General features: G+C 41.0%; 1 pseudogene; it reads left to right on the forward strand.

Annotated features, from left to right (window-relative positions):
- Nucleotides 1-9,622: 9,622 nt before the first annotated feature.
- LOC112445707 (ATP synthase F(0) complex subunit C2, mitochondrial-like) lies at nucleotides 9,623-17,770 on the forward strand (annotated as a pseudogene).
- The last annotated feature ends 8,032 nt before the right edge of the window (nucleotides 17,771-25,802 follow it).

The following is a 25,802-nucleotide window of genomic DNA, read 5'->3' on the forward strand; positions in this document are numbered from 1 at the left end:
TATTATTGACATGATTCCCTCCCCAATTTTGTCTTGAAGAAAAACAGGAAAAAAGAAAACAAAAAATAAAATTTTGTTTGATTTTAGGAGAACATAATCAACACATTCAGAAAGTTCATAAACCTTTGCTCTATGAAGTGGATGATTATAGATTGATCTCTTTATTGTCAAGAAACATGAAGATAAGAAAAAGAACAATACCAACCCTGCAAAAGACGCACGTTTCCTAATTAATTTATACCCCATACCTTCTCTACTAGAAATGACCACAGTCATGTTTCTGAGATCACAGATCCTACAGTCAGCCTTCCTGAGTTCACTCCATGGTTCTGCTGCTTAACAACTGTATGATCTTGGGTAATTCGCTTAAGGTCTCTGTGTCTCATTTTAAGGTCTCATTTTCTTCACTTTAAAAGTGGGAATAATAATAGTACTCATTTTATAGGTTAGTTGGGAGCCTTACATTTATACATATATATAAAGCACTTAGAACTGTGTCAGCGCACAGAAAGCACAATGAGGATCAGATGAACTGCTCAGCCCATGAGCATACCTTGTCAGTGTGGTTACTTTTAAATCTATGAATTTAATGCCTTGGCCCCTATGCCACTTAAAGAAGCAGTACTTTTCTCATTACAGTTGTGATAATCTTATAGTTTGCAGCACAATTAGCCTACGTCTTTCCTGTATTAGATTTTTGCTTTGGCATCTTAAGTTGTCTCCTCTTCCCACTCCTCGCCCTCCTCTTCTTCTGTTCCTCTATCTTCTTTGTCTCTTCTTCCTGTTCCTCTTTTCCTCATTCTTTTGGGATTTACAGTCTGCTGGCACAGCAAGTTGTGTGTTCTTTCAAGCTTATGAGGGACAATTATTGGACAACACTACAAATCAGGACTTGATTAATTGTTGGTGGATTGTCTGGACTTGAGAAAGTGATTCAAAATGTTAATAACTAAGATTAATTTAAAAATGTGTAGTGTTGCAAATCTACAGTCATCAAGCCAGTATGGTACTGGTACAAAGCTGGAAATATAGACCAAAGGAACAAGATAGAAGCCCAGATAAACCCATATACCTATGGACACCTTATGTTTGACCAAGAAGGCAAGAATATACATAGGAGAAAAGATAGTCTCTTCAATAAGTGGTGCTGGGAAAGCTAGCCAGCTATATGTAAAAGATTGAAATTAGAAAACTCCCCAATACCATACAAAATGAAGTCGCGTCGTGTTCGACTCTTTTCGACCCCATAGACGGCCGCCCACCAGGCTCCCCCATCGCTGGGATTCTCCAGGCAAGAAAACTGAGTGGGTTGCCATTTGTTTTCCAATGCATGAAAGTGAAAAGTGAAAGTGAAGTCGTTCAATCATGTCTGTCTCTTTGCTACCCCATGGACTGTAGCCTTCCAGGCTCCTCCATCCAAGGAATTTTCCAGGCCAGAGTACCGGAGTGGGCTGCCATTTCCTTCTCCAGGGCTTCTTCCCACCCCAAGGATTGAACCTGGGTCTCCCACATTGCAGGCAGACACTTTACCATCTGAGCTACCAGGGAAGCCTATACACAAAGATAACACCATACACAAAGATAAACTCAAAATGGATTAAAGATCTAAATGTAAGACCATAAACCCTAAAACTCTTAGAGGAAAACATAGAAAGAAGACTCTTTGACATTGTTGTGGTTCAGTCATTAAGCGATGTCCCACACTTTGCAACTCAGTGGACTGCCGCAGGCCAGGCTTCTCAGTCCTTCAGTATTGTCTGCAGTTTGCAGAAACTCATGTGCATTGAATTGGTGATGCTATCCAACCATCTCATCTTCTGTTGCCCCCTTCTCCTCCTGCCTTCAATCTTTCCTAGCATCAGGGTGTTTTCCATTGAGTTGGCTCTTTGCCTCAGGTGGCCAAAGTATTGGAGTTTCAGCTTCAGCATCAGTCCTTCCAGTGAATATTCAGGGTTGAGTTCCTTTGGGATTGAGTGGTTGGATCTCCTTGAGTCCACGGGACTCTCAAGAGTCTTCTCCAACACCACAGTTCAAAAGCATTAATTCTTCAGAGCTCAGCCTTCAAAGAGAAAAGGGAAATGGGAACCTTCTTGCACTATTGGTGGGAATGTAACCTGATACAGTCATTATGGAGAACAGTATCGAGATTCCTTAAGAAACTAGAGAATAACAACTATCAAATGACCCAGCAATCCCACTACTGGGCATATACTCTGAGGAAACCATAACTGAAAGGGACACATGTATCCCAATATTCATTGCAGCAATATTGACAATAGTCAGGACATGGAAGCAAACTAGATGAATGGATAAGGAAGTTGAGGTACACGTATACAATGAAATATTACTCAACATTAAAAGGAACAAATTTAAGTCAATGCTGTGAGGTGGATGAACCTAGAGCCTGTTATACAGAGTGAAGCAAGTCTGAAAGAGAAAACGAAATATCATATCTTGATGCATATATATGGAATCTAGAAAAATGACATGGATGAACCTAGTTGCAAGGTAGCAAGAGAGATGCAGACATAGAGAACCGACTTGTCACAGTGGGGAAATGAGAGGATGGGATGAATAGAGAGAGGAACATGGAAATATACATTGCCACACCGAAAATAGAAAGAAAGTGGGAATTTGCTGTATGACACAAGGAAGGCAACCTGGTGCTCTGTGACAACCTAGAGAGATGGGACGGCGTGGGAGGGGGCGGGGAGGTCAAAGAAGGGGGAGACATATGTATACCTGTGACTGATTGATGTTACTGTATGAAGCCAGCACAACACTGTAAAGCAATGACCCTCCAACTAAAAATAAATAAATTTTTTAAAAGTACGAGACAGCAAAAGAGACACTGATGTATAGAACAGTCTTATGGACTCTGTGGGAGAGGGAGAGGGTGGGAAGATTTGGGAGAATGGCAATGAAACATGTAAAATATCATGTAGGAAACGAGTTGCCAGTCCAGGTTCGATGCACGATGCTGGATGCTTGGGGCTGGTGCACTGGGACGGCCCAGAGGGATGGTATGGGGAGGGAGGAGGGAGGAGGGTTCGGGATGGGGAACACATGTATACCTGTGGTGGATTCATTTTGATATTTGGCAAAACTAATACAATTATGTAAAGTTTAAAAATAAAATAAAATTGGAAGAATAAAAAAAAAAAAAAAAAATAAAAGTTCAATGTAATGAATGTGTAGTTTGTGTAGTTTTATGCTGTGAATAGCTATGTCTACACATACATTTTTTTTTCTTTCCAGAGAGTAGAGTGATAATCAATTACCACCACAGTATTGACTACTGTATAGCTTTAAATTAACTGGCCTGTCATTCTTTCCATCCTTATATTAAATAGAGTTTCCAACTGGAAATATAATTTCTGGTATCCTTGACAAAGTGTCTCAGTAGAATCTTGTTGATCTGTAGGTTTCCCCAACACTTGTCACCCTAGGGCTTTCATTCTCTTGTTACTCTCAATTATGTCCATAGCTTTTTTTTTTTCTTTTGCCTTTTGAGTCTTTCTCAATTTGAGTTTTTACCTTTGTTTTGTTGGAGCAAAACCTCAAGAAGCTATTAGAAAATATATTTGTGGAAATTATATTATTTTATTCATAATTGACTAATAGTTTGGCTACATGTACCATTGTAGGTTCAAAAATATTTTCCTTTGGAATTTTAGAGGCACTGCTCTTTAACTCTTCGAGCATGCATATTTGCTGATGATTTCTTTTCTACCTCATGGCTTACTTAGCCTCTCTTTCACTCATTCCCCAGTCAGCTTCTCTCCTAGATAACCGCTGTTACTAGTTTCTAAGTAAAATCTAGCAAATCTCATGTAGATATTACACGATTTTCAGAGAGATTCAAAGATTCGGTTTAGTACAAATGTCCATTTGTAAAATGGAAAATATCCATTATATGAAAAAAATATCCATTATTTGGAAAGAATGAGGACCGTTTGTCCTTAAGTCACTTTCTCTGTTATCAAGAACTAATTATCCCTCTTTCTAAGTCCGCAACCTCATTAAGCACCTTGTTCTTAAGAAAGACTAATCCTCCTTCAACTTACCAAGCATAAGTGACAAGCCACAGAATTTATTGGTAAAAATATATTGGAATCCATTAGTAATTCATGGAGAAAGATAAGCAAGTATAAAATTATGTTGGTAAAACTAAGTCACATATTCCCTAGATAATTCCCTAGATAATTCCAGCAGGTACCACCTAGTTCCTAAGACTTCATCATGAAAAGAATGTTGTGAAAGAACCTAATTCATCCCAAGACATTGCTGTTCCTTCCAGGATTCCTGAAGGGTGTCTGTTTCCTAATGGTGATCCTCGTTACTGCATTGTGCAATCTCAGAGGACTGGGCGGGAACAGCGGTCCTCATCTTGGTTCTCTGAGAGACTGAGAAAGAGATCAGGAGCAGGACTCAGTCTAAAGAAGTTCCTACCTCTTCAAACACCCAGGTTATGCCACTGATCTTTTTCTGAACTACATCAGCCCAGTCAAGATAGAAACAGAGCAGATGCTACACGGTCTTCTTTCAAGCAAGAGCACATGCTTGAAATCTTCCCTCAGGCAGTGGAGAAGGAAGACCTCTGTTATTAGTAAAAAGATGTGGATTCTTCAAGTGCCTTCCAACTGACCTTCTAACTAGCAGTGATAACAGCTAGAAGAAAGAGAGGAGCAGGGCAGGGGTCTTAGCTTTGGAGACCTTAGTCTACATGATGCTATTCTTTATGAGATCTGGAGCATCTTTGACATTATTGACCAGTTATTTTGAGTAGTTATTCATAATTATTAGTTTGTCTACCTTTAGAGCTGACATATATCATTTTTAATTTTATTTTTAATTGGAAGATAATTGCTTTACTGTATTCTGTTGGTTTCTACCATGCAACAATGTGGATCAGCTCTAAGTACACATATATCTCCTCCACCGTGAGCCTTATGTCAACCCCACTGCCCCCTATCCTTCCCCTCTAGGTTGTCACAGAACATGAGGCTGAACTCCCTGAGCTATAAAACAGCTTTCCATCGTCATCTATTTTGCACACGGCAATGCCTGTATTTCGGTGCTACTCTCTCAATTCGTTCCACCCTCTCCTTCCCTCATGTGCACACAAGTTTGTTTTCTACATCGGCATTTCTATTCCTGCCCTTGAAAGAGGTCCATCAGAGCTATTTTTCTAGATTCCATACATATGTGTTAATATACAATATTTGTTTTTCTCTTCCTGACTTACCTCACTGTGTGTAAAAGGCTCTAGATTTGTCCACCTCCATTCAACTGACTTAGATTTGTTCCCTTTTATTGGTTGAGTTATTTTTCATTATATGTATGTGCCACAACACCTTCATCCACTCATCTGTTGATTGACATCTAGGTTGCTTCCATGTCCTGGCTATTGTAAATAGTGCTGCAATGAACACTAGGTACACATGACCTTTTGAATCATGGTTTTCTCAGGGCATATGCTGGGCCATTTGGTAGTTTTGCTTCTAGTTTTTACATGAATCTCCGTACTGTTCTCCATAGTAGCTGTATCAATTTACTTTTTTTTTTTTTAAGTTTTATTGTGTTAGGAACACCTAACATGAGGTGTATTCTCTGAACAGTATTTTAAGTATATAATACAGTGTTGTTATACACAGGCTTGATGGTGTGAGCAGATCTCTAGAACTGAGATACCTTTCAGGACTGAAATTTTATACTGTCAACTAAAAAATATAGTCACAACCTGAAAGGAGACTTTTATTTTATTTGGGGGAAAGTTTAGGACTCCAAGCCCAGGAGACAGCATCTCTGTAGCTCTGAGAAAAGTGTTCCCCTTGGAACATGGCAGTGGGAGTCAGGCTGCATACAAATTTACAGCAAAGGGAGCAGGCAGTCTGAACATCAAAGATCAGATATCAAATTAAGGAATTTAGCATTGGATGTATGGGAAGATTCAAGCCTCTGGGCTCACTGAATTCATTGCTGTCATATGTACCTCAGCTATGTGGGCCAAATCCTGTTTCCTTGTTCACCTTAAGCAGTGGCAGCTGTGGCAGATGGCTGCTCCTTGTGTTCCCCCAGCTCCTCAGCAATCACCATGGCGGGTGGATCACCATGGTGGGTGGTGGCATCTGGTGGATTGAGCTTTGGGAGCCCGCATTCACATTTGGAGGCCAGAAATCGCTGATGGCTGTGACATTTCTTGTTTATTGATTTGGCAGTAGAGATTTTCATTTCACAATACCCATTGATTAGCAATACTCTTTTACTCCATGCCCTCCCTCCCCCAGTTCCTGGCAACTACTATTCTATTCTTTATTCCATGAGCTTGACTCTTTTCGATACCTCATATAAGGGGATTCATGTGGTACTTGTCCGTCTGTTTCTGGCTTATTTCTCTTGGCATAATGTCTTCCAGGTGAGTTCATGTTGTGTCCTAGGACAGGATTTCCTTCTTTTTAAGAAGGAATAATAATCCTTTGTATGTATATACTACAGTTTACTTATCCATTCATCTGTTGATGGACATTTAGTTTGTTACCACACTTTGGCTACTGTGAGTACTGCTGCAGTGAACTTGGGAGTGCTAATATGTTTTTGAGTCTTTGACTTAAAATATTTTGGGTAAATAATGTAGGTGTAGAATGGGTAAAACCTATGATAGTTCTGTTTTTTCTATTTTTAACTTTTTGAGTGACCTTCATATTCTTTATAATGGTTACACCATTTTGCCTTCCCACTGCCAGGTACAAGGGTGCTTTTTCCCTCCATAATCTCACCAACATTTGCTATATTGCTTTTTTGATTATAGTCATGTTGTAGCCACACGTTCCGGGAAACAAACTCACTCAGAAGGACAATGCAGATAGTGGAGTGCAGTTTATTGCACCGGCGGGCCCAAGGCAGAGTCTCCTCTTAGTCAAGGACCCCGACCAGCATTTGTGAAAATCTTTTATACCCCGTGTGTTCGTGTCTGAACCCAGCACTCCAAAATCCTTGAGACTTAGGTAAACCAAGGAAAATACAATCCCAATAACCCCATCATTCACATGCTATGTGCTCATGTGCTCAAACAGTTAGCCAATAATCAATAAACCCGAGGTTACACTCCGGTAGATAAAAAAAATTTATAGCCTGTTAGGAGGAAGGGATGATTAGTGTATGTTTGCTCTTAGGTGATGAGTAACCTAGATATGATCTTCAAGGTTCCCCTGTGTGGAGGGGGTCTTACCCTTCTGTTGTTGTTTTCATAGGCACTAAACACGGAGTTCAAAATCCATTGGAAAGGTGGCTGAGCATGATCAGCACAAACAGGCCTAAGATGGAGTCCAGGCCCTATGAATTTCTTCTTTAGTCATTCTTCAGGTGTGAAGTGATACATCATTGTGGTTTTGATTTGCATTTCCCTGGTGATTAGTAGTGATATTAAATTCCTTTTCATGTCCCTGTGGATATACATATATATGTCTTCTTTAAAGAAAGCTCTATTCAAGTCCCTTACCTATTTAAAATTAAGGTTGTTAAATTTTTTTCTATTATGTTGTAGGAGCTTCTTACATACTTTGGAAATTAACCCCTTATCATATATATGGGGCTCATATTACCTTAAGCCTTGTAACCAGGAAGAGTTGATTTTGAATCTGTGCTGGATCCGCTTCTGTGATTTTAACCCTCATCTTGCCACTTTTGCTATTGTAAGTGTGCATAATGGACTGCCTTTGGGAGATAACCTGAGCTGCCCACCTGTGAGGGACTGTAAGGAAGCAAATGTAACACGTTCCTCCGCATGAGGCTTGCCATACTAGGGGAAATTTGCAATTTTGTAATTTTGTACTCAATTTGCAATTGAGTAGTTTTTTACTTTGTTTCCTTATTCGCACTCCATTTCTGACTCATAAAAGAACCTGGCAACCAGGCCCCAGCAAGATGATTATTTTGAGGTATTAGGTTCTCATTGTCTCAGCCAGCGGGTTCCCAAACAAAGTCCCTTTCTGGTCTAGGTGGGCTTCCCTCATAGCTCAGTTGGTAAAGAATCGGGCTGCAATGCAGGAGACTTGGGTTTGATTCCTGGGTGAAAAATGAAATTTTTCATTTCATTTTTTCCTTTTCCTAGTCTAGACACCTCATCTCAGATTCACTGCAGCGAGCGAAGCAAGCTTGGGCTTGGTAACAGACTATGATATGTGCATTATATTAGACATTTTGTTGTTCTCATAGCAAAATTTTGAGGCCAATATAGCTTTTGTCCTTAATTTACAGCAGTGTTAGGAAGCTGATCTTCAGAGCGGTTGGGAAACATTTAATGTCACAAAGTACCAGTGCCTATAGATGTCTGCATACCCAGGGCAGTCAAAGTCCCCCACAGAAGGCTTCACTTCAATTCAGTTCAGTTCAGTCGCTCAGTCGTGTCCTACACTTTGCGAACCCATGAATCACAGCACGCCAGGCCTCCCTGTCCATCACCAACTCCCGGAGTTCACACAAACTCATGTCCATCAAGTCGGTGATGCCATCCAGTCATCTCACCCTCTGTCATCCCCTTCTCCTCCTACCCCCAATCCCTCAGAGTATCAGGGTCTTTTCCAATGAGTCAACTCTTCGCATGAGGTGGCCAAAGTATTGGAGTTGGGAGGCAGTGTCTCCTTGATCACTGTCCTTTCTGTGGTTAATTTCCTCTGCCTTAGCACTTGCCCACACCTCTCATGGTACAATGTATCCCAGATACACTCAAAGCTCACTCATTTCTTCACTCAGGTTATTGCCCAAAATGCGACTTTGGAAGAGCTTTTCTCCAAATTTTCTCTCACATACACATGCAGGACTATTATTTGTCTTCTGCATATGTGTGTGTGTGTGGGTGTGTGTGTAAAATTCCCTCAAGAATTTAGATGGACAAGAATGTTGGTCACCATTATCGTGCGCCTGGCATATAAGAGATGGCCTGGCATGTATCAATAATTAGGAAACATTGTGTCTATATTAATTTCTATGAGTACACTGAGTTGAATACATTCTCTCCTCATTTTCTCAAGTAAGGAAACTGAGGCTGAGAGAATTCAGTTCTTTTCAGGGTCCTACAAGGTAGAGAGATAGACACGTTTGAAACCAGTGAAAGAATTCCTTGATGGATCCAATCTAAAAGACACATTTCAGGCAAAGCTGAACTCAATGAAGGAAAAGTCTAACTCCGAAAATCCAATGGGAGTAAAAGGAACACACAGAAGAATACTTGTAGTTGACAGGAGACGTTAAAAACACAAAGTGCAAAAGAAAAACATAAGAAGAAATGTGCACTCAACTAGGACACAGGCTTTATTGGAGAAGCAAAACAATAGACACACTAATTGCTCACAGGATAGAGATCACAACTCGGATTACAGACGGGCATATGGCAAGGAGCGATCAGGCGATGATCCTGCTGCTGTTTATCCAACAAGATTGTGTCAGCTTCAGGAAGCAAGCCTTTTCTCTGTCAGCTGTAGGTTGAGGAGAGAGGTTAAGAAAGATGAAATCTGTCACCATGGCCGAAGGATGGACAACGGGAGAGCCTGGATCTTGTTGTTTCTTGGTCCAGATGAAATCTGGTGCTGTTACTTCCACTTGGGTGGACACTTCTGCTCGCATGGTGGGCATGGTGGCCCAGGAGGGCATTTCTTCTGGCTCGGTGGAGATGGGCATGGATGAGGTGGGCAAGGCTCATGGCACTTGGGTGGGCATACTTTTGGAGGTGGATGGCAGGGCACCTTGCACTGATGGTGATGCTGATGCGGATGCGGATGCGGATGCGGATGCGGATGCGGATGCGGATGCGGATGCGGATGGTGAGACATCCTTCCTGGGTCTCAAGGAATCTGAAATACAAACAGACAGCATTGTTCTTAACAGAAAGTCCTATTCTTCCATTATTAGGGAGCCCTCTTCTACCACTTTCCAAAGAAAAAATTACTTACACAAATGCTGTGTGAATACAAGCACACTCTGAAGAAGAATAATCAGGATGTGAAATTTGTAGCTTATCTCAAAACACATCTTTACTAATTTCTCCCTTGAGGTCCTGGTTGCTGGTCTAATTGACTTGACTGTTGGCTTCCGAGGAGAAACACAAAGGCCCACACTCAGCACTCAGTGGGACTGCAGGCTGAGAAGGCTTCATTTGCAATGAATGCAGGGTGCACTGAAACACGGCATCTCATCTCCCTGACTCTCCCTAGGTTAAGATTGTGCCACTGATTCTATTCCTCTCGTCTCATTTAAGTGCACATTTAAGACGTCAAGAACAAGACTAAAAACTACCCCTAAATTCTTATTACCTTCTTATTCCCATAGAGAGCACTAATTTGTTAAAATACAGGCACTTCTACCCTAAGACTATACCCTACCACACGAGTGCTAAAAACCTCTAAAATTGTACTCACCAGAGGCTCCAAAGAAGACCTATGACTGAGTAGCACAAAGATAGCAGCACGGTGGTAGAGACTCCTTTTATAAGGACCAGGCAGCTCCACCCAGAGGGAATATCCCAGATCTGGCATGATGCACTTGTTTCCCACCCCAAATACCATGTGCTTGCAATCTCAAAAACAAATTGTCACACTCACGCTGATATCACAAAGCTCCATTGCCATGGACTTCCTCACCCTTCACTGAGGCAGTGCAGAGTGAGTCACTCAATACATTGTCTCAAAGCCCCAGTGCCAGTAGCATGCACCAGTTAGGAAATATGAGGAATTCCTTGACAATGGTACTGCTCCTCCATGGTTAAGATTGTGCTTGCCACATTCCCCAGCTCCCTACGCATCTGGTATGGAAAACTTACTACCCCATTCCATTTCAGCTTCAGCACCCAGCTTTGTCTCCCTCAATGGTCATGACTAGGGTTTACTAAACACACATATCATAACCCCCACCCACAGTTTTCTAAATTCCCCTTATACCACATTCTACTGATCTCTGGGCTTTTCTTGACAATTAAATGACTTAACCATGGCCACAAAGTCTATCATGATTTTCCAGTACTAACAGTCTCATTTCAGCTCTGTTTTCACATGGCTCCATAATGGACTTGAACAGGACAACATGATCCCTCAGGTTTCTTAGCCATAAGCTCATGCAATAGGATCCCTTCATGAAATTCTACTTTTTCTGCCACACGACCATGAGTCATTGTGGTCTAGGGTTGTATGATGCTGTTCAGTTGCTCATTCGTGTCCAACTCTTTGCGACCCCGTGGACTGCAGCACACCACACTTCCTTGTCCTTCACTATCTCCCAGAGTTTGCTCAAACTCATTTCCATTGACACCATCCGACCATCTCATCTTCTGTCGTCCCTTCTCCTCCTGCCTTCAATCTTTCCCAACATCCCAACAAGGTCTTTTCCAATAGGTTGGCTCTTCACATCAGGAGGCCAAAATATTGGAGTTTGAGCTTCAATATCAGTCCTTCCAAAGAATATTCAGAGTTGATTTCCTTTAGGATTGACTGGTTTGCTCTCCTTGGTGTCCAAGGGGCTCTCATGTGTCTTGTCCAGCACCACAGTTCAAAAGCCTCAGTTCTTCAGTGCTCAGCCTTCTTTATGGTCCAACTCTGACATCCATACATGACCACTGGAAAAACCATAACTTTGAGTATAGGGACCTTTGTCAGCAAAGTGATGTCTCTGCTTTTTGATACACTGTCTAGGTTTGGTATAGTTTTCTTCCCATGAGCAAGCATCTTTTATTTCATGACTGCAGTCTCAGTCCTCAAGAAAATAGTCTTTCTTAGAGCCCAAGAAAATAGTCTGTCACGGTTTTCATTTTTTCCCCCATCTATTTCCTTGAAGTGATGGGATCGAATGCTATGATCTTAGGTTTTTGAATGTGGAGTTTGAAGCCAACTTTTTCACTCTCCTCTTTCACTTTCATCAAGAGGATCTTTAGTTCATCTTTGCTTTCTGCCCTAAGGGTGGTGTCATCTTCATGCTTGAGGTTATTGATGTTTCTCCCGGCAATCTTGATTCCAACTTGTGCTTCATCCAGCCCAGCATTTTGCATGATGTACTCTGCATATAATTTAAGTATGCGGGGTGACAATATACTGCCTTTACTTACTCCTTTCCCTGTTTTGAACCAGTTCATTTTTCCATGTCCAGTTCTTAGTGTTGCTTGTTGTTCTGCTGCTTTCGGTCTACTAGAAACCAAATTCGTCTCCTCTCATTATCTTCAAAATTGTCTCAATATCTGGACTGTATCCATTTAGAAGCTTTTCCACTAGTACCCCCCAAATATCTTGTGCTAATTTACACTACAGCCGTTAATTCAGTTAACTCTATCAGGCCCTTTTTTGAAATGACATTTGGTGTGTTTTCAGACTTTCTTAGTACACCCAGGGAATGAAGCTCCATCAATCATTCATTCCAGCATTCAATCATTGGCTATTTTTCCCTAAATAAATGATGGATGACATAAATTCCCTAAATAAATAAATGATGGATGACATAGAATCCATTCATAATTTATTAGTATAATTTGAACCACAGTATAATAATAATAAATAAACCATACCTTTACTTGATATATTAATAATAATAAGTAAGTAAGCATAATAATCATAAGTAAATAACACTTCAGCTAATAATTTGCACTCTGCTTTCCAGGGAAAGCTTGAGTCCTGGGCTATGCAGACATCCATGCACACCAGTACTGTGTGACATTAAATATTTCCCAACCTCCCTGAAGACCAGTTTATTTACATAGTTGTAATTAGAGATAAAAACTATACCTGCCTCAAAATTTTGCTATCAAAACAACAAAATGCCTAATATAAGGCACATTACATGATCGGTCCTATGGAAATATGAGGCTTCCCTGGTGGCTCAGATGGTAAAGCGTCTGTCTACAATGCGGGAGACCAGGGTTCGATCCCTGGGTTGGGAAGATCCCCTGGACAAGGAAATGGCAATCCACTCCGGGACTATTGCCTGGAAAATCCCATGGACAGAGGAGCCTGGTAGGCTACAGCCCATGGGGTCGCAAAGAGTCGGACACGACTGAGCGACTTAAAAAAAAAAAAAAACCTGATAAGGGGTTAATTTCCAAAATATATAAGAAACTTATACAACATAATAGCAAAAAGGTTAGGAGCCTTTATTTCAAATATGCAAGGGACTTGAATAGAGCTCTGTTTGCAGAAGACATATTGAAAAGGAGTCTAATATCACTACTGATCATCCAGGATATGAAAATCAAACACACAATGACATATCACTTCACACCTGTTAGAATGATTGTAATCAGAAAAACAAGAAATCCTAGTCAAAGTTGGTGAGTTTGTGTAGAAAATAAGGAGACTTTTACCTGTTAGTGCAATGGTAAATGGTTCAACCATGATGAAAAATATGAAGGTTACTCAAAAGTTAAAAAATAGAAACCAGAACTACCATATGTATTCCCCATCCACATTAGTATATTTAACCAAGTTAATTTAAATCAGGGTCACCAAGACATATTAGCACTTTCAAGTTCACTGCAGCAGTACCCACAATAGCCAAGACGTGTTAACATCCTAAATGTCCATCAACAGATGAATGGATAAATAAACTGTAGTATATACATACAGTGGATTATTATTTGTCCTTAAAAAGAAGGAAATCCTGTCATGAGACAACATGGATCAACCTGGAAGACATTATGCCAAGAGAAGTAAGCCAGACCCAGGAGGACAAATGCTGCATGAATCCCCTTATATGAGGTATTGAAACAGTCAAACTCGTGGAAGTAAAAGGGCACATGGGCACATGCCCTGAGTAAACTGTGCTTCAAAAGGCAAATGTACCCCAGTGTTCATTGCATACCGCCGCTATGGAGAACGGCATGGAGATCCTTAAAAAATCAGGAATAAAACTACAATATGGCCCAGCAATCCCTGGGGATACTTCTCTGGGCATATGCCCTGAGAAAATTGTAATTCAAAAAGGCACATGTACTCCAGTGTTCATTGCATCACTGGTTCCAATAGCCTGGACATGCAAGCAACCTAGATGTCAGTCAACGAATGAATGGGTAAAGAAATTGTTGTACATAAATACAATGGAATGTCACTCAGCCATAGAAAGGAGCAGATAGGAGTTCAGTTTAACTGAGGTGGACAAATCTAAAGCCCGTTATACAGAGTGAATCAGACAGAAAGAGAAAAACAAATATCACATTTTAACACATATATATGAAATCTAGAAAAATGGTGCTAATGAAATTATTTGCAGAGCAGGAATAGAAATGCAGATGTAGAGTACAGGGCTTCCAAACACAGAAAGAGAAAGAGAGGGTGGGATGAATTGCGAGCGTAGCATTGAAATATATGCATTGCCATGTGTAAAAGAGATGGCTAAAGGAAGGTTGCTGAATAGTACAGGGAGCTCAGCCTTGTGCTCTGTGATGATCCAGAAGGATGGGATGGGGGGCCATGGGGTAAAAGTGAGGCTCAAGGTAGAGGGGCTATATGTGTACTTAAAGCTGATCCACATCATTGTAGGCAGAGAGCAACACAACATTGTGGAGCAGTTATCCTCCAATTAAAAATAAATTTCAAAAGAAGGAATGTGAGCTCTAAAAGACAGCAAAACTAATACGAATTATGAATAACTGCTCACAATAACTAATTAATGTGAACCGTGCCCCCAAATGTGATTAAAATAGGATTATTATTTAGTGTGAGGGCCCCCTCCCTAAGACCCTTGCCCAGCTCTCCTCTGTCTTCAAGCTGACATCACTACTAATTCAAAGGCTTCAGTCTGAAGGCAATTTCAGAATCCACACCTTCTTACTAGTAAGAAAGGTCCTCCCACTGCCTGAGGGAATATTTCATGCCTTGTGCTCTCTCCTGAAAGAAGGCAGTGTGGTGTCTGCAATATTTCTTGATTGGGTTGGTGTGCTTCAGGAAAAAAAAAAAAATCAGTGACATAACCTGGGCATTTGAAAAGGTAGGAACTTTTTTAGATTGAGCCCTGGTCCTGATCGCTGTCTCAGTATCTCAGAGAACCAAAATGAGGACAGATGTTCCTCTGAGATTCCACAGTGGAGTAACCAAGATCACTGTTAGGAAACAGACATCCTTCAGGGATCTCAGAAGGAACAGGGATGTCTTGGGATGGGTCAGTTATTTTCCACTACATTTTTTTTTTCATGTTGAAGTGTTAGGAACTAGGTGGGGCCTGCTGGAGCAAGAGAATGATCTAAGGAACATGTGACTTAGAACAATTCTACCAACATAATTTTAAACTTGCTCTTCTTGCCTCATGAATTAATAATGGATTCCAAAGCTACTTTTTACCAATAAATTTTATGGGTTGTCACTTAGGTTTGATAAATGAAGGGGGATCAGGCTTTCTTTAAAAAAAAAAAAAAAGAGTGCTTAATGAGGTTACTGATGTGGAAAGAGGGATAATTAATTCCTGATACACAGAGAAAATGACTAAAAGACAGGTGACTCTCACTTTTTTCAAATAATGAATCATTGAAGCATCTGTAGCAAATTAAATCTCTGAAAACCATGTAACAGCTACATGAGAGTTTGCTAGATTTTACTTAGAAACCAGTAAAAGTGGTTATCTAGGAGAGAAGTTGACTGTCTGGGGGATGAGTAGAAGAGAAACCAAATAAGACATGAGGCAAAGAAGACATCATCTGTACATATACATGCTCGAAGGGGAAGGAGCAATGCCAAGGGAAAATATTTTTTGAACCTACAGTTTTACATGGAGCCAAACTATTCATCAAATGTGAATAAAGTAAAATCCATTTGTTCCTTTTCCAGGAAATCTTCCCAACCCAGAGATCAAGCCAAGGTCGAACCTCTTTCTACATATTAGCCTCCTGAAAACAATTAAATTCTCTCAGCCTCAGTTTCCCTATTTGTAAAAAAGTGGAAAAGAACATATTCAACTCAGTGTACTCATAAAAATTAACTTATTCACAAATGTTTCCTAATTATTAACACATGCCCTGTGGTATCTTACATGCTGTTAACTGTTAACATGAGTATGGTGACCAAAGTCCTTGTCTGTGTAAATTCTTGAGTGAATTTCACACAGACATGCATACACAATCCAGCTTGTTATTCTTCCAACCTGTGGTTTCCCATGATGTACTCTGTATATACATTAAATATGTAGGATAACAATAATACTCCCTCGTCATACTCCTTTCCCAATTTTGAACCAGTCAGCTGTTTCATGTCCAGTTCTGACTGTTGCTCTTAACCTGCATGCAGTGTGTCAGGAGACAGGTAAGGTGGTCTGGTACTCCTGCCTCATTGAGAAGTTTCTGCAGTTTGTTGTGATCCACACAATCAAAGGTTTTGGCATAGTGAGGGAAGCAGAAGTACATATTTTTCTGGAATTCCCTTGATTTCTCCACGATCCAGTGATGGTTGGCAGTTTGATCTCTGGTTCCTCTGCCTTTTTAAAACATAGATTGTACATCTGGAAGTTCTGGGTTCACATATTGCTGAAGCCTAGGTTGAAGGATTTTAAACCTAACCTGCTCACACGTGAAATGAGAGTAACTGTAACATAGTATAAACATGATTCGGCATCACCCTTCTTTGTGGTTGGAATGAATGATGACCTTTCCCTGTGCTGTGGCCACTGCTGATGTTTCCAAATTTACTGACATATTAGGACAGTGTTTTAACAGCACTATCTTTTAGGATTGGGTCACCACCACTATCTCGTTTGTAATAATGCTTCCTAGGGCCCACTTGACTTCACACCCCAGAAGGTCCAACTCTGAGTGAGTGATCACACCATCGTGGTTATTTGCATCATTAAGACTCCTTTTTTTTTTTTTGTATACTTTTTATGTATATTCTTGTCACTTTTTCTTAATCTCTTCTGCTTCTGTTAGGGCCTTATTGTTTCTGCCCTTTATCCTGCCCATCCTTGCATGAATAGTCCCCTGGATATCTCCAATTATCTTGAAGACATCTCTATTCTTTCCCATTCTATTGTTTTCCTCTATTACTTTGCACTCTTCATTTTAAAAGGCTTTCTTATCTCCCCTTGCTCTTCTCTGGAACTCTGCTTTCCTTTTCTCCCTTGCCTTACTCTTCTCATATTTCCTCACCTATTTGTAAAGCCTCCTCAGACAACCACTTTGCTTCTTGCATTTCTTTTTCTTTGGAATGGTTTTGGTCACTACCTCCTATATAGTGTTACAAACTTCTGTCCATAGTTACTCAGGCACTCTGTCTATCATATCTCATCCCTTGAATCTATTCATCCTCTCCAGTGTATAATCATAAGGGATCCACTTGCGCCAAGTTCGTCTCAACCCCCTCCTTGATCAGGGGAACCTCTACACTACTGAGCCGATCACTGTCTGCAGTGGTGCTAAGACGACGGGAGACTCTGAGAGATGAGAGCCACAGCAGCTTGGCAGCCCCTCGTCCCCTGACCACCTCACTTACTTCTAGCCACAGCTTCCACACCAGTGCCATTTCAAGGGACATAGACCCAGCAGCCAAGTTCTTTGGAGCTGGGGCTCCCACAGTAGGGGTGGCTGGCTTCGGAGCTGGAATGGGGACTGTGTTTGGGAGACTCATCATTGGCTATGACAGGAGCCCTTCTCTGAAGCAGCTGCTCTTCTCCTAGGCCATCTTGGGCTTTGCCCTCCCGGAGGCCATGGGGCTCTTTTGCCTGCTGGCAGCCTTTCTCCTCCTCTTCGCCATGTGAGGGAGCCGTATCCACCTCCCATAGTTCTTTTTCCCGTGTCTCCTCTGCCCTGGGTGTTCCTTTTCCTGTACCTCCCCAGGCAGTCTGGGGAAAGTGGGTGGCTCAGGGCTTGACAGAAAGAAGACAAATAAATACTGTATTAATAAGAAAAAAAAAAAAAAGATAAAAACTGTGCACCAAATTCCTCTATAAGAAGTATGGAGAGGGTTCCACAAACCACTGAACAATTCTTGACCACTAGGTGGATATTCTACAATTCAACTTAATTCTGATACTCTTTATTTGAAGATAGTATCAGATTCCATGGGTTAACAGTTCAGTCCTTATAACCACGATGGTGTGATCACTCACTCAGAGTTGGACCTTCTGGGGTGTGAAGTCAAGTGGGCCCTAGGAAGCATTATTACAAACGAAGATAGTGGTGGTGACCCAATCCTAAAAGATAGTGCTGTTAAAACACTGTCCTAATATGTCAGTAAATTTGGAAACATCAGCAGTGGCCACAGCACAGGGAAAGGTCATCATTCATTCCAACCACAAAGAAGGGTGATGCCGAATCATGTTTATACTATGTTACAATTACTCTCATTTCACGTGCGAGCAGGTTAGGTTTAAAATCCTTCAACCTAGGCTTCAGCAATATGTGAACCCAGAACTTCCAGATGTACAATCTGTGTTTTAAAAAGGCAGAGGAACCAGAGATCAAACTGCCAACCATCACTGGATCGTGGAGAAATCAAGGGAATTCCAGAAAAATATGTACTTCTGCTTCCCTCACTATGCCAAAACCTTTGATTGTGTGGATCACAACAAACTACAGAAAATTCTTAATGAGGTGGAGTACCAGACCACCTTACCTGTCTCCTGACACACTGCATGCAGGTTAAGAGCAACAGTCAGAACTGGACATGAAACAGTTGACTGGTTCAAAATTGGGAAAGGAGTATGATGAGGGAGTATTATTGTTATCCTACATATTTAATGTATATGCAGAGTACATCATGGGAAACCACAGGTTGGAAGAATAACAAGCTGAATTGTGTATGCATGTCTGTGTGAAATTCACTCAAGAATTTACACAGACAAGGACTTTGGTCACCATACTCATGTTAACAGTTAACAGCATGTAAGATACTACAGGGCATGTGTTAATAATTAGGAAACATTTGTGAATAAGTTAATTTTTATGAGTACACTGAGTTGAATATGTTCTTTTCCACTTTTTTACAAATAGGGAAACTGAGGCTGAGAGAATTTAATTGTTTTCAGGAGGCTAATATGTAGAAAGAGGTTCGACCTTGGCTTGATCTCTGGGTTGGGAAGATTTCCTGGAAAAGGAACAAATGGATTTTACTTTATTCACATTTGATGAATAGTTTGGCTCCATGTAAAACTGTAGGTTCAAAAAATATTTTCCCTTGGCATTGCTCCTTCCCCTTCGAGCATGTATATGTACAGATGATGTCTTCTTTGCCTCATGTCTTATTTGGTTTCTCTTCTACTCATCCCCCAGACAGTCAACTTCTCTCCTAGATAACCACTTTTACTGGTTTCTAAGTAAAATCTAGCAAACTCTCATGTAGCTGTTACATGGTTTTCAGAGATTTAATTTGCTACAGATGCTTCAATGATTCATTATTTGAAAAAAGTGAGAGTCACCTGTCTTTTAGTCATTTTCTCTGTGTATCAGGAATTAATTATCCCTCTTTCCACATCAGTAACCTCATTAAGCACTCTTTTTTTTTTTTTTTAAAGAAAGCCTGATCCCCCTTCATTTATCAAACCTAAGTGACAACCCATAAAATTTATTGGTAAAAAGTAGCTTTGGAATCCATTATTAATTCATGAGGCAAGAAGAGCAAGTTTAAAATTATGTTGGTAGAATTGTTCTAAGTCACATGTTCCTTAGATCATTCTCTTGCTCCAGCAGGCCCCACCTAGTTCCTAACACTTCAACATGAAAAAAAAAAATGTAGTGGAAAATAACTGACCCATCCCAAGACATCCCTGTTCCTTCTGAGATCCCTGAAGGATGTCTGTTTCCTAACAGTGATCTTGGTTACTCCACTGTGGAATCTCAGAGGAACATCTGTCCTCATTTTGGTTCTCTGAGATACTGAGACAGCGATCAGGACCAGGGCTCAATCTAAAAAAGTTCCTACCTTTTCAAATGCCCAGGTTATGTCACTGATTTTTTTTTTTTCCTGAAGCACACCAACCCAATCAAGAAATATTGCAGACACCACACTGCCTTCTTTCAGGAGAGAGCACAAGGCATGAAATATTCCCTCAGGCAGTGGGAGGACCTTTCTTACTAGTAAGAAGGTGTGGATTCTGAAATTGCCTTCAGACTGAAGCCTTTGAATTAGTAGTGATGTCAGCTTGAAGACAGAGGAGAGCTGGGCAAGGGTCTTAGGGAGGGGGCCCTCACACTAAATAATAATCCTATTTTAATCACATTTGGGGGCACGGTTCACATTAATTAGTTATTGTGAGCAGTTATTCATAATTCGTATTAGTTTTGCTGTCTTTTAGAGCTCACATTCCTTCTTTTGAAATTTATTTTTAATTGGAGGATAACTGCTCCACAATGTTGTGTTGCTCTCTGCCTACAATGATGTGGATCAGCTTTAAGTACACATATAGCCCCTCTACCTTGAGCCTCACTTTTACCCCATGGCCCCCCATCCCATCCTTCTGGATCATCACAGAGCACAAGGCTGAGCTCCCTGTACTATTCAGCAACCTTCCTTTAGCCATCTCTTTTACACATGGCAATGCATATATTTCAATGCTACGCTCGCAATTCATCCCACCCTCTCTTTCTCTTTCTGTGTTTGGAAGCCCTGTACTCTACATCTGCATTTCTATTCCTGCTCTGCAAATAATTTCATTAGCACCATTTTTCTAGATTTCATATATATGTGTTAAAATGTGATATTTGTTTTTCTCTTTCTGTCTGATTCACTCTGTATAACGGGCTTTAGATTTGTCCACCTCAGTTAAACTGAACTCCTATCTGCTCCTTTCTATGGCTGAGTGACATTCCATTGTATTTATGTACAACAATTTCTTTACCCATTCATTCGTTGACTGACATCTAGGTTGCTTGCATGTCCAGGCTATTGGAACCAGTGATGCAATGAACACTGGAGTACATGTGCCTTTTTGAATTACAATTTTCTCAGGGCATATGCCCAGAGAAGTATCCCCAGGGATTGCTGGGCCATATTGTAGTTTTATTCCTGATTTTTTAAGGATCTCCATGCCGTTCTCCATAGCGGCGGTATGCAATGAACACTGGGGTACATTTGCCTTTTGAAGCACAGTTTACTCAGGGCATGTGCCCATGTGCCCTTTTACTTCCACGAGTTTGACTGTTTCAATACCTCATATAAGGGGATTCATGCAGCATTTGTCCTCCTGGGTCTGGCTTACTTCTCTTGGCATAATGTCTTCCAGGTTGATCCATGTTGTCTCATGACAGGATTTCCTTCTTTTTAAGGACAAATAATAATCCACTGTATGTATATACTACAGTTTATTTATCCATTCATCTGTTGATGGACATTTAGGATGTTAACACGTCTTGGCTATTGTGGGTACTGCTGCAGTGAACTTGAAAGTGCTAATATGTCTTGGTGACCCTGATTTAAATTAACTTGGTTAAATATACTAATGTGGATGGGGAATACATATGGTAGTTCTGGTTTCTATTTTTTAACTTTTGAGTAACCTTCATATTTTTCATCATGGTTGAACCATTTACCATTGCACTAACAGGTAAAAGTCTCCTTATTTTCTACACAAACTCACCAACTTTGACTAGGATTTCTTGTTTTTCTGATTACAATCATTCTAACAGGTGTGAAGTGATATGTCATTGTGTGTTTGATTTTCATATCCTGGATGATCAGTAGTGATATTAGACTCCTTTTCAATATGTCTTCTGCAAACAGAGCTCTATTCAAGTCCCTTGCATATTTGAAATAAAGGCTCCTAACCTTTTTGCTATTATGTTGTATAAGTTTCTTATATATTTTGGAAATTAACCCCTTATCAGGTTTTTTTTTTTTTTTTAAGTCGCTCAGTCGTGTCCGACTCTTTGCGACCCCATGGGCTGTAGCCTACCAGGCTCCTCTGTCCATGGGATTTTCCAGGCAATAGTCCCGGAGTGGATTGCCATTTCCTTGTCCAGGGGATCTTCCCAACCCAGGGATCGAACCCTGGTCTCCCGCATTGTAGACAGACGCTTTACCATCTGAGCCACCAGGGAAGCCTCATATTTCCATAGGACCGATCATGTAATGTGCCTTATATTAGGCATTTTGTTGTTTTGATAGCAAAATTTTGAGGCAGGTATAGTTTTTATCTCTAATTACAACTATGTAAATAAACTGGTCTTCAGGGAGGCTGGGAAATATTTAATGTCACACAGTACTGGTGTGCATGGATGTCTGCATAGCCCAGGACTCAAGCTTTCCCTGGAAAGCAGAGTGCAAATTATTAGCTGAAGTGTTATTTACTTATGATTATTATGCTTACTTACTTATTATTATTAATATATCAAGTAAAGGTATGGTTTATTTATTATTATTATACTGTGGTTCAAATTATACTAATAAATTATGAATGGATTCTATGTCATCCATCATTTATTTATTTAGGGAATTTATGTCATCCATCATTTATTTAGGGAAAAATAGCCAATGATTGAGTGCTGGAATGAATGATTGATGGAGCTTCATTCCCTGGGTGTACTAAGAAAGTCTGAAAACACACCAAATGTCATTTCAAAAAAGGGCCTGATAGAGTTAACTGAATTAACGGCTGTAGTGTAAATTAGCACAAGATATTTGGGGGGTACTAGTGGAAAAGCTTCTAAATGGATACAGTCCAGATATTGAGAGAATTTTGAAGATAATGAGAGGAGACGAATTTGGTTTCTAGTAGACCGAAAGCAGCAGAACAACAAGCAACACTAAGAACTGGACATGGAAAAATGAACTGGTTCAAAACAGGGAAAGGAGTAAGTAAAGGCAGTATATTGTTACCCCGCATACTTAAATTATATGCAGAGTACATCATGCAAAATGCTGGGCTGGATGAAGCACAAGTTGGAATCAAGATTGCCGGGAGAAACATCAATAACCTCAAGCATGAAGATGACACCACCCTTAGGGCAGAAAGCAAAGATGAACTAAAGATCCTCTTGATGAAAGTGAAAGAGGAGAGTGAAAAAGTTGGCTTCAAACTCCACATTCAAAAACCTAAGATCATAGCATTCGATCCCATCACTTCAAGGAAATAGATGGGGGAAAAAATGAAAACCGTGACAGACTATTTTCTTGGGCTCTAAGAAAGACTATTTTCTTGAGGACTGAGACTGCAGTCATGAAATAAAAGATGCTTGCTCATGGGAAGAAAACTATACCAAACCTAGACAGTGTATCAAAAAGCAGAGACATCACTTTGCTGACAAAGGTCCCTATACTCAAAGTTATGGTTTTTCCAGTGGTCATGTATGGATGTCAGAGTTGGACCATAAAGAAGGCTGAGCACTGAAGAACTGAGGCTTTTGAACTGTGGTGCTGGACAAGACACATGAGAGCCCCTTGGACACCAAGGAGAGCAAACCAGTCAATCCTAAAGGAAATCAACTCTGAATATTCTTTGGAAGGACTGATATTGAAGCTCAAACTCCAATATTTTGGCCTCCTGATGTGAAGAGCCAACCTATTGGAAAAGACCTTGTTGGGATGTTGGGAAAGATTGAAGGCAGGAGGAGAAGGGACGACAGAAGATGAGATGGTCGGATGGTGTCAATGGAAATGAGTTTGAGCAAACTCTGGGAGATAGTGAAGGACAAGGAAGTGTGGTGTGCTGCAGTCCACGGGGTCGCAAAGAGTTGGACACGAATGAGCAACTGAACAGCATCATACAACCCTAGACCACAATGACTCATGGTCGTGTGGCAGAAAAAGTAGAATTTCATGAAGGGATCCTATTGCATGAGCTTATGGCTAAGAAACCTGAGGGATCATGTTGTCCTGTTCAAGTCCATTATGGAGCCATGTGAAAACAGAGCTGAAATGAGACTGTTAGTACTGGAAAATCATGATAGACTTTGTGCCCATGGTTAAGTCATTTAATTGTCAAGAAAAGCCCAGAGATCAGTAGAATGTGGTATAAGGGAATTTAGAAAACTGTGGGTGGGGGTTATGATATGTGTGTTTAGTAAACCCTAGTCATGACCATTGAGGGAGACAAAGCTGGGTGCTGAAGCTGAAATGGAATGGGGTAGTAAGTTTTCCATACCAGATGCGTAGGGAGCTGGGGAATGTGGCAAGCACAATCTTAACCATGGAGGAGCAGTACCATTGTCAAGGAATTCCTCATATTTCCTAACTGGTGCATGCTACTGGCACTGGGGCTTTGAGACAATGTATTGAGTGACTCACTCTGCACTGCCTCAGTGAAGGGTGAGGAAGTCCATGGCAATGGAGCTTTGTGATATCAGCGTGAGTGTGACAATTTGTTTTTGAGATTGCAAGCACATGGTATTTGGGGTGGGAAACAAGTGCATCATGCCAGATCTGGGATATTCCCTCTGGGTGGAGCTGCCTGGTCCTTATAAAAGGAGTCTCTACCACCGTGCTGCTATCTGTGTGCTACTCAGTCATAGGTCTTCTTTGGAGCCTCTGGTGAGTACAATTTTAGAGGTTTTTAGCACTCGTGTGGTTAGGTATAGTCTTAGGGTAGAAGTGCCTGTATTTTAACAAATTAGTGCTCTCTATGGGAATAAGAAGGTAATAAGAATTTAGGGGTAGTTTTTAGTCTTGTTCTTGACGTCTTAAATGTGCACTTAAATGAGACGAGAGGAATAGAATCAGTGGCACATCTTAACCTAGGGAGAGTCAGGGAGATTGAGATGGCCGTGTTTCAGTGCAACCCTGCATTCATTGCAAATGAAGCCTTCTCAGCCTGCAGTCCCACTGAGTGCTGAGTGTGGGCCTTTGTGTTTCTCCTCGGAGCCAACAGTCAAGTCCAATTAGACCAGCAACCAGGACCTCAGGGGAGAAATTAGTAAAGATGTGTTTGAGATAAGCTACAAATTTCACATCCTGATTATTCTTCTTTTCAGAGTGTGCTTGTATTCACCACGGCATTTGTGTAAGTAATTTTTGCTTGGAAAAGTTGGTAGAAGCAGGGCTCCCTAATGAATGGAAAGAATAGGAACTTTCTGTTAAGAACAATGGCTGTCTGTTTGTATTTCAGATTCCTTGAGACCCCCAGGAGCAGGATGTCTCGCCATCCGCATCCGGCGATCCGCATCCGCATCCGCATCCAGCATCCGCATCCGCATCCGATCAGCATCAGCATCACCATCAGTGCAAGGTGCCCTGCCATCCACCTCCAAAAGTATGCCCACCCAAGTGCCATGACCTTGCCCACCTCATCCATGCCCATCTCCACCGAGCCAGAAGAAATGCCCTCCTGGGCCACCATGCCCACCATGCGAGCAGAAGTGTCCACCCAAGTGGAAGTAACAGCACCAGATTTCATCTGGACCAAGAAACAACAAGATCCAGGCTCTCCCGTTGTCCATCCTTCGGCCATGGTGACAGATTTCATCTTTCTTAACCTCTCTCCTCAACCTACAGCTGACAGAGAAAGGCTTGCTTCCTGAAGCTGACACAATCTTGTTGGGATAAACAGCAGCAGGATCATCAGCCTGATCGCTCCTTGCCATATGCCGTCTGTAATCCGAGTTGTGATCTCTATCCTGTGAGCAATTAGTGTGTCTATTGTTTTGCTTCTCCAATAAAGCCTGTGTCCTAGTTGAGTGCACATTTCTTCTTATGTTTTTCTTTTGCACTTTGTGTTTTTAAACGTCTCCTGTCAACTACAAGTATTCTTCTGTGTGTTCCTTTTACTCCCATTGGATTTTCGGAGTTAGACTTTTCCTTCATTGAGTTCAGCTTTGCCTGAAATGTCTTTTAGATTGGATCCATCAAGGAATTCTTTCACTGGTTTCAAACGTGTCTATCTCTCTACCTTGTAGGACCCTGAAAAGAACTGAATTCTCTCAG

The sequence above is a fragment of the Bos taurus genome, unplaced genomic scaffold (genome assembly GCF_002263795.3).
Source record: "Bos taurus isolate L1 Dominette 01449 registration number 42190680 breed Hereford unplaced genomic scaffold, ARS-UCD2.0 Leftover_ScbfJmS_466, whole genome shotgun sequence".
Lineage (NCBI taxonomy): Eukaryota > Metazoa > Chordata > Mammalia > Artiodactyla > Bovidae > Bos > Bos taurus.